This window comes from Oncorhynchus mykiss, chromosome 13 (assembly GCF_057628025.1).
Source record: "Oncorhynchus mykiss isolate SJ-2025 chromosome 13, ASM5762802v1, whole genome shotgun sequence".
Classification (NCBI taxonomy): domain Eukaryota; kingdom Metazoa; phylum Chordata; class Actinopteri; order Salmoniformes; family Salmonidae; genus Oncorhynchus; species Oncorhynchus mykiss.
In genome coordinates this window covers 36,791,064-36,800,733 of record NC_143034.1, presented here as the reverse complement: position 1 = coordinate 36,800,733, position 9,670 = coordinate 36,791,064, and the positions used below count along the sequence as shown (strand labels likewise).

The following is a 9,670-nucleotide window of genomic DNA, read 5'->3' as shown; positions in this document are numbered from 1 at the left end:
CAGTAGATCTAGCTTGTCTGTCATAATATAATAGATAGAGTAGATCTTGCTGGTCTGTCATAATATAATAGATAGAGTAGATCTTGCAGGTCTGTCATAATATAATAGATATAGTAGATCTTGCTGGTCTGTCATAATATAATAGATAGAGTAGATCTTGCTGGTCTGTCATAATATAATAGATACAGTAGATATATTTGGTCTGTCATAATATAATAGAGACAGTAGATATAGCTGGTATGTCATAGTATAATAGAGACAGTAGATCTAGCTGGTCTGTCATAATATAATAGATAGAGTAGATATTGCTGGTCTGTCATAGTATAATAGAGACAGTAGATCTAGCTGTTCTGTCATAGTATAGTAAAGTATGTAGATCTAGCTGGTCTGTCATAATATATTAGAGACAGTAGATCTAGCTGGTCTGTCATAATTTAATAGATACAGTCGATCCAGCTGGTCTGTCATAAGAAATAGATACAGTAGATCTAGCTGGTCTGTCATAATATAATAGAGACAGTAGATCTAGCTGGTCTGTCATAATATAGTAGAGACAGTAGATCTAGCTGGTCTGTCATAATATCGTAGAGAAGGTAGATCTAGCTGGTCTGTCATAATATATTAGAGGCAGTAGTTCTAGCTGGTGTGTCATAATATAATAGGGACAGTAGATCTGTCTGGTCTGTCATAATATAATAGATACAATAGATCTAGCTGGTCTGTCATAATATAATAGAGACTGTAGATCTAGCTGGTCTGTCATAAGAAATAGATACAGTAGATCTAGCTGGTCTGTCATAATATAATAGAGAAGGTAGATCTAGCTGGTCTGTCAAAATATACTAGAGAAGGTAGATCTAGCTGGTCTGTTCTAAGACAATAGAGACAGTAGATCTAGCTGGTCTGTCATAATATAGTAGAGACAGTAGATCTAGCTTGTCTGTCATAATATAGTAGAGACAGTAGAACTAGCTGGTCTGTCATAATATAATAGATACAGTAGATCTAGCTGGTCTGTCATAATATAGTAGAGACAGTAGAACTAGCTGGTCTGTCATAATATTGTAAAGTATGTAGATCTAGCTGGTCTGTCATAATATATTAGAGACAGTAGATCTTGCTGGTCTGTCATAATTTAATAGATACAGTCGATCCAGCTGGTCTGTCATAAGAAATAGATACAGTAGATCTAGCTGGTCTGTCATAATATAATAGAGACAGTAGATCTAGCTGGTCTGTCATAATATAGTAGATAGAATAGATCTTGCTGGTCTGTCATAATATAATAGATACAGTAGATATATTTGGTCTTTCATAATATAATAGAGACAGTATATATAGCTGGTATGTCATAGTATAATAGAGACAGTAGATCTAGCTGGTCTGTCATAATATAGTAGAGACAGTAGATCTAGCTGGTCTGTCATAATATAGTAGAGACAGTAGATCTAGCCGGTCTGTCATAATATAGTAGAGACAGTAGATCTAGCTGGTCTGTCATAATATAATAGGGACAGTAGTTCTATCTGGTCTGTCATAATATAATAGATACAGTAGATCTAGTTGGCCTGTCATAATATAAAAGATAGAGTAGATATTGCTGGTCTGTCATAGTATAATAGAGACAGTAGATCTAGCTGGTCTGTCATAATATAGTAGAGACAGTAGATCTAGCTGGTCTGTCATAATATAATAGATAGAGTAGATATTGCTGGTCTGTCATAGTATAATAGAGACAGTAGATCTAGCTTGTCTGTCATAATATAATAGATACAGTAGATCTAGTTGGCCTGTCATAATATAAAAGATAGAGTAGATATTGCTGGTCTGTCATAGTATAATAGAGACAGTAGATCTAGCTGGTCTGTCATAATATAGTAGAGACAGTAGATCTAGCTGGTCTGTCATAATACAATAGATAGAGTAGATATTGCTGGTCTGTCATAGTATAATAGAGACAGTAGATCCAGCTGGTCTGTCATAATATAAGGCAACCAATGGTTCTAACGATGAATTTAGCAATAAGATGGTTTTGAGAAACCGTTCCCTGATGAACACCAGTAAGTACTGTATTAACAACATAGGCACAAACTCTGCAGTTGTTGAATTGATGTTTGGTGTTAAAGTGGAAATCTGCAATTGCTACATCCATATTATTTTACTTAGCTCAGCAGCCTGATGAAACACCAGAGAATACACACAGGAGAGAAACCTTATAGCTGTACTCAATGTAGGAAGAGTTTTACTCAGCTCAGCAGCCTGATAACACACCAGAGAATACACACAGGAGAGAAATCTTATAGCTCTACTCAATGTAGGAAGAGTTTTACTCAGCTCAGCAGCCTGATAACACACCAGAGAATACAGACATGAGAGAAACCTTATATCTGTACCCAATGTGGGAAGAGTTTTACTCAGCTCAGCAGCCTGATAACACACCTGAGAATACACCCCGGAGAGAAATCTTATAGCTGTACTCAATGTCGGAAGAGTTTTACTGATTCATCCGGCTTGATATCACACCAGAGAACACACACAGGAGAGAAATCTTATAGCTGTACTCAATGTGGGAAGAGTTTTACTCAGCTCAGCAGCATGATAACACACCAAATAATACACACAGGAGAGAAACCTTATAGCTGTACTCAATGTGGGAAGAGTTTTACTCAGCTCAGCAGCATGATAACACACCAAAGAATACACACAGGAGAGAAACCTTATAGCTGTGATCAATGTGGGAAGAGGTTTACTACATCTGGCTCTCTGACTTTATACCAGAGAACACATACAGGAGAGAACCCGTATAGCTGTACTCAATGTGGGAAGAGTTTTACTCAGCTCAGCAGCCTGATAAAACACCAGAGAATACACACAGGAGAGAAATCTTATAGCTGTACTCACTGTCGGAAGAGTTTTACTCATTCATCCGGCCTGATATCACACCAGAGCACACACACACAGGAGAGAAACCTTATAGCTGTACTCAATGTGGGAAGAGTTTTACTCAGCTCAGCAGCATGATAACACAACAAAGAATACACACAGGAGCGAAACCTTATAGCTGTCCTCAATGTCGGAAGAGTTTTACTCATTCATCCGGCCTGATATCACACCAGAGAACACACACAGGAGAGAAACCTTATAGCTGTGAGTAAACATAATCTGATAATAGATCTCTGACTAAACATAAAAAAATACACAATGTTTCATCATATCAAGTAATAGTGTCACAATGTAGAACGCTTTAACATTGTAGTAGGAGTATTTTAATGATGTCACAATGTAGAATGTTTTAACATTGTAGTAGGAGTATTTTAATGATGTCACAATGTAGAATGTTAACACATTGTAGTAGGAATATTTTAATAGTGTCACAATGTAGAATGTTTTAACATTGTAGTAGGAGTATTTTAATGATGTCACAATGTAGAATGTTAACACATTGTAGTAGGAATATTTTAATAGTGTCACAATGTAGAATGTTTTAACATTGTAGTAGGAGTATTTTAATGATTTCACAATGTAGATGCCTAAACGTTTTCCCCCTCATGAATTGATTTCAACATGATATGGATATTAGCCCCAGGCGAAAAATCCAGGCTCTGAAATGGAAGAGTACGTGTGTGAGTTATGTGATTTAACAAAATTGACAAACAAAAAAAGAGTTCAAATGTATTTACATATCCCTTCTTACATCAGCTGATATCTCAAAGTGCTGTACAGAAACCCAACCTAAAACCCCAAACAGCAAGCAATGCAGGTGTAGAAGTACGGTGGCTAGGAAGAAACCTAGAGAGGAACCAGGCTAAGAGGGGTGGCCAGTCCTCTTCTGGCTGTGCCAGGTGGAGATTGTAACAGAACATGACCATGATGTTCAAATATGACCAGCATGGTCAAATCATAACAATCACAGTAGTTGTCGAGGGTGCAACAGGTCAGTGAGTTGGCTTTTCATAGCCGATCATTAAGAGTATCTCTACCGCTCCTGCTGTCTCTAGAGAGTTGAACACTGTAGGTCTGGGACAGGTAGCACATCCGGTAAACAGGTCAAGGTTCCATAGCCGCAGGCAGAACAGTTGAAACTGGAGCAGCAGCACGGCCAGGTGGACTGGGGACAGCAAGGAGTCATCATGCCAGGTAGTCCTGAGGCATGGTCCTAGTGCTCAGGTCCTCCGAGAGAGAGAAAGAAAGAGAGAATTAGAGAGAGCATACTTAAATTCACACAGGACACCGGATAAGACAAGAGAAGTACTCCAGATATATCAAACTGACCCTAGCCCCCCGACACATAAACTACTGCAGTATAAATACTGGAGGCTGAGACGGGAGGGGTCAGGAGACACTGTGGCCCCATCCGATGATACCCCCGGACAGGACCAAACATGAAGGATATAACCCCACCCACTTTGCCAAAGCACAGCCCCCACACCACTAGAGGGATATCTTCAACCACCAACTTACCATTCTGAGACAAGGCCGAGTATAGCCCAAAAAGATCTCCGCCACCGCACAACCCAAAGGGGGGGGGGCGCCAACCCAGACAGGAAGATCACGTTAGTGACTCAACCCACTCAAGTGACACACCCCTCCTAGTGACGGCATGAAAGAGCACCAGTTTGTCAGTGATTCAGTCCCTGTAATAGGGTTAGAGGCAGAGAATCCCAGTGGAGAGAGGTGAACCGGCCAGGCAGAGACAGCAAGGGCGGTTCGTTGCTCCAGAGCCTTTCCGTTCACTTTCACACTCCTGGGTCAGACTACACTCAATCATATGACCTACTGAAGAGATGAGTCTTCAGTAAAGACTTAAAGGTTGAGACAGAGTCTGCGTCTCTCACATGGATAGGCAGACCATTCCATAAAAATGGAGATCTATAGGAGAAAGCCCTGCCTCCAGCTGTTTGCTTAGAAATTATAGGGACAATTAGGAGTTGTGTTACACTTACCACGTTGGTGACCCACTTGAATCAAAATGCAACACTTCAAAATGTGGCGAGCTGTTTTCAACAAATTGTCCTCTAACCAGGGATGTACACATTACTTCCAGATTCCGTGTGGTTTTTGAGCTGTTAGTTTTAACAGGACGTGCAACCTGATCTTTCTCCTCTCGCACAAATGATTTTAGCATATCGATGAGTGATGACAAATAAGTGTTGCATTCCCTTGTTTAGTGACCCCTACATTTAAATGCATCACTCCCAAATGTAGCTGACTCTTCTGCAGGTTGTCCTCTAACCAGTGAGGTAAAATATATCTCCCATTTCCATGTGTTTTTTTTTTGTTGTGTCAGTTTCAACAGCACGTACAACTTCATTTCCCCCCTAATCGATATCAGTGATTTATTGCTACTTGTCAAAACAACAGCGTTTTTGGTGCTTGTGCAGTTTATAAGGGGCTTGTTTGAAAAAATACAAGTAATGTGATTATTGTGGCAGATGTTTGTGTATATAGCGCATGTAACTAATACAATTTGATTTGAGTTTTGTTTGGGCTCGTTCCAAGGGGACGAGAGTTCTAGAAACTAGTGAGTTTTAGGAAGACGAGAGTTTTAGAAGCTAGTGAGTTTAAGGATTCTATAGAAAGAAAAAGGAGAAAAAAAGAATACGATTGTTTATTATTATTTAGTAATAGGTGTTTTTTCTTGTTTTTAATTGTTGACAGCCAGTAGACACCATGTTTATATTGGTGAAGGTGAAGCATTGTAGTTGATTATAATGTGAAATGGAAGTTGTTTTCTGTTGGTGGTGAGCAAATTTGTCCAACAAAAATATAGGATATATTTGAAGTCTTAAGGGGGAAGGTGTTCCAGACTTTGGTTTTTCCATTTATGTTTTGAGGTTGGACTTCAACACGTGTAGCTCGTTAGCACTGATTGGTGTCACCTCGTTAGTCAGTATGTGTTACACCTGTGCTGGCTTGTCCTTCTCGTTAGTGGGAAGGTGTTTCACCTGAGCTGGTCCAGGTTCTATTATAGAGTGTCTGGCCCAGTGCTCCAGTAGAATTGGGAGATGTGGAGAGTCAACACCTTTAGTTGCTCCACCTTTTTGGTTTAAGATGTTTTCATTTCAGGTTGAAGCTTCTTTCTGAAGAGAGCTTTTTTGAAGAAGAAGAAAAATGAATACAAACAAGCAAACCTGGTCGATTCCGGGGATTGGTATAGCAAATACTGTAAGATTTTCATGGACTGAAAAGGAGATGGAACCTTGGGGCAGGGAAACTTTTGGAAGGACCATTTTGATGGGATGCCTCAGGATAGAGGTGAAGGAAGTACTCTGCCTTCAAGGCAACCCAAATGAAAAGGGTTTTGATGTGACGTTTCACAAGCAAGAGAAACATGATGATGTATTGAAGATGGCAAAGGAAGCGGAAAGAAAAGGACCCCTGTGCCATTATGCGGTGACCAGCCTGGCAAAGAACAACTTCAGGGTGGTCACCGTAAACATGTACAATCCGCACGTGAAGGATGAAGAAGTGAGGGCCTTTCTGGGGAGATACATGGACAATGTCTCCTCAGCGAGGTACCTCAGGGACTCCTTGGGTTTCTGGAACGGGAGGAGAGGGTTCCAGGCGTTACTCAGGGAGTCCCCGAAGAGTGTGGATGGCTACCTCCATCCTCCGGCGATGTTCTCCCTGGGGGCTGACAGGGGAACACTCTACTATGCACGTCAGCCCCCGTTCTGCAGGCGTTGTATGGCCTACGGCCATATCCTGGCCTCGTGCAGCGCCAAGAAATGTCGTTTTTGTGGGTCGGAAGAGCACGAGGCCAAGGAGTGTGACGAGCCCAAGGCTTGCCACGGGTGTGGCTCAAGAGCACACCTGTGGCGTGATTGCCCGGCTCGTCACAGGTCATACGCGTCTGCAGCTGGGGGGGGGGGGGAGCGGGGGATGGGGGGAGGAAAGAAAGGGGACAAGGGGAGCATCGGGTGAGTCTCCTGGTTTTTCTTTGGGTTTTGGGTTTTTTATTTGTTGTAAATAATTAAATGAATAGTTCTGTTTCTTTTTTTAGTCTAAATGTTAGGGGGTTAAGGGATAATGTTAAAAGGAGGGCGTTTTTTTGTTATTTAGAGGGTGTGGGGTTTGATTTCTGTTTTTTACAGGAGGCTCACCTGAGGGATGGTGGGGATGTGTGTAGATTTAAGAGGGAGTGGGATAAGGGGGAATCTTTTTGGGGCATAGGAGGGGTGCACTCAACAGGAGTAGGGATTTTGTGTGGGCATAGAGAGGTAAAAATAGAGAACACTTTTGTAATAATGCAGGGTAGAGTTTTGGGGATAGATGTTAAGTTTAGAGAAGCTAGATATAGGTTAATTGGGGTGTATGGGCCACAGGTGGCGGCAGACAGGAGGGAGATGGTGGACTGTCTGGCACCCCTGTGTGTTACAAACAGGCACTTGGTGATAGGAGGAGACTTTAATATAGATTTAGGGTTAGGCGGTGTAGCAGTGCAGGTGCCATCTCTGGGCTAATGGCTTGCCGTGGTCTGGTTGATGGTGGCCTGCACACTACTCCGGCAATGGTCGGTCCTACATGGCGCAACTCCAGGGGGGTTGCGCGGAGGCTCGACTACATTTTTGTATCCAGGTCTTTGGGTCAGTTGTCTGGGCGGCTGTTGCCTGTTTTCTTCACGGATCACGACGGGGTGTTCCTGCAGGTGGGGTCGCCAGTCTGCCTCTTCGGTAGGGGGTACTGGAAGTTAGATCGGGATATACTGGAGGAGCAGGCTTTCGTTGATGCATTTTTTTGTTTCTTTCGGAGGCTTGACGGCCTCCGGTCCATGTGCGAGGGGGTGTTAGAGTGGTGGGATTTAGTCAAGGGGAGGATAAGGGCTTTTATAATAGGATATTGTAGAAGGAAAAAAAGGGAGGAAAGGAGGGAGGTGGATCGTATCCAAAGGTTAATTGAACTCGAGTACGAGGCAGGCAACCTCGGCGGGTCGATTGACTGGGAGAGATTCGCAGCCCTAAAGGCGCAGCTCAGGGAGCTGCAGGAGCAGAAGGCTCGAGCTTTCCTGGAGCGTGCGCATAGTGGCTTTCTAGAACATAATGAGACTTGTTCCGCTATGTTCTTTAAGTCGGTTAGGGCCAGACAGAGTAGGAAGGTAATGAAGGGAGTTAGGGAAGAAAATGGTAGTATAGTAAGTAAACCAGAGGAAATGGTCGGGGTGACAACTGATCATTTCCAAGGTTTATTTAAGGAAAGGGAAATAGATGTAGAGCAGGGAAACGTGTTTTTAGAACACTTGTCCCGGCGGTTGCCAGAGGACATTAGAGACGTGATGGAGGCCCAGATCTCACTAGAAGAGGTTGAGAGCGCTCTTAGGAGGATGGGAAAAGGGAAGGTGCCTGGGATGGATGGGCTGCCGGCTGAGTTTTACCTCAAGTTTTGGGGTATACTTGGACCAGTGGTTCTCGAAGTCTTGAAGGCCATCCTTGAGACGGGGGTCCCGGGGGGATCAATGGCTGTTGGTGTGCTGTCACTTCTTTATAAGAAGGGGGAAGCAACTGACCTTGGCAGATTCTTGCAAAGGTTTTAGCAGACCGGTTGCGCACAGCCCTTCCCTACGTCGTCCACGAGGATCAGACGTGCGGGGTAGAGGGCCGCTCTATAAGATGGAACCTACAGTTGATCAGGGATTCCATCGCCTGGGTTGAAGATAGAGGGCTGCCTTTAATGGTAGCAGCGCTAGATCAGGCGAAAGCTTTTGATCGCGTGAATATATATTTTCTATTCAGGGTGTTAGGTAGATTAGGATTTGGGGAGAAGTTTATAGGATGGATCCGTACTTTATATGTCGGAGCGGGGTGTCGAGTTAGTGTAAATAGTCACTTAGGTGACATTTTTGACCTCTCGTCTGGGGTCAGGCAGGGATCCCCACCTTTGGCTCTCCTCTTCGTTCTGTACATGGAGCCTCTGGGGGCTGCCATTAGGGCAGACACAGGGGTGGAAGGCTTGTTGATCCCTGGAAGCGGTGGGCTGCGTGTTAAGATGACGCAGTACGCCGACGACACTTCCTTGCTGTTGTGCAAGGACTCGTGCCTGACAAGGTCCCTTGCCATCTTTGGGGATTTCACCCGAGCGTCGGGAGCAGTTCTGAACCATGCAAAGTCTTCCGTCAAGTTTTTCGGAAGATGGCGCGGTAGAACGGATATGCCTGGGGGGTTATCTCTCTGTGAAGGGGCCCTGAGGATTCTCGGGGTTCATTTTGAGACCTCCGGCTCAGCGACGCTAAACTGGAACATGCGTATCGCAGTGGTACAGAGGAAGCTAGCAATGTGGAAGGCTAGGTATTTGTCTTTTATGGGCAAAGTCCTGGTCCTAAAGGTGGATGTGTTGCCGTCTCTTTTGTACGTGGAATACATCTACCCATTGCCGGCTTGTCTGAGGAGGCCTCTAGTGGTTTAGACCACAGGCACCTGTACGAGGAGGTCAGGCAGGCAGGGAGTCCTGCGCCTGTAGCGGGCATCTCGTCAGTGGTCTGGGAGGGAGTGCAGGCGCGGGGCCTGGACAATAGGCTCAAGGACCTGAATTGTTTGGTCTCCATAAGTGCTTGCCGGTACGTGCCATCTTGTACCGGTATAGTTTGGTGCAATCCCCCACCTGTCCAAGATCCTCTTGTGGCAGGGAGGAGACTGTGCGCCATGCCTTCTGGGACTGTGCCTTTGCCGGACTAGTC

The 9,670-nt window shown here is 43.9% G+C and overlaps 1 pseudogene; it reads left to right on the top strand.

The window, feature by feature from the left end:
* The first annotated feature begins 2,142 nt into the window (after positions 1 to 2,142).
* LOC118938061 (uncharacterized) lies at positions 2,143 to 3,155 on the top strand (annotated as a pseudogene).
* The last annotated feature ends 6,515 nt before the right edge of the window (positions 3,156 to 9,670 follow it).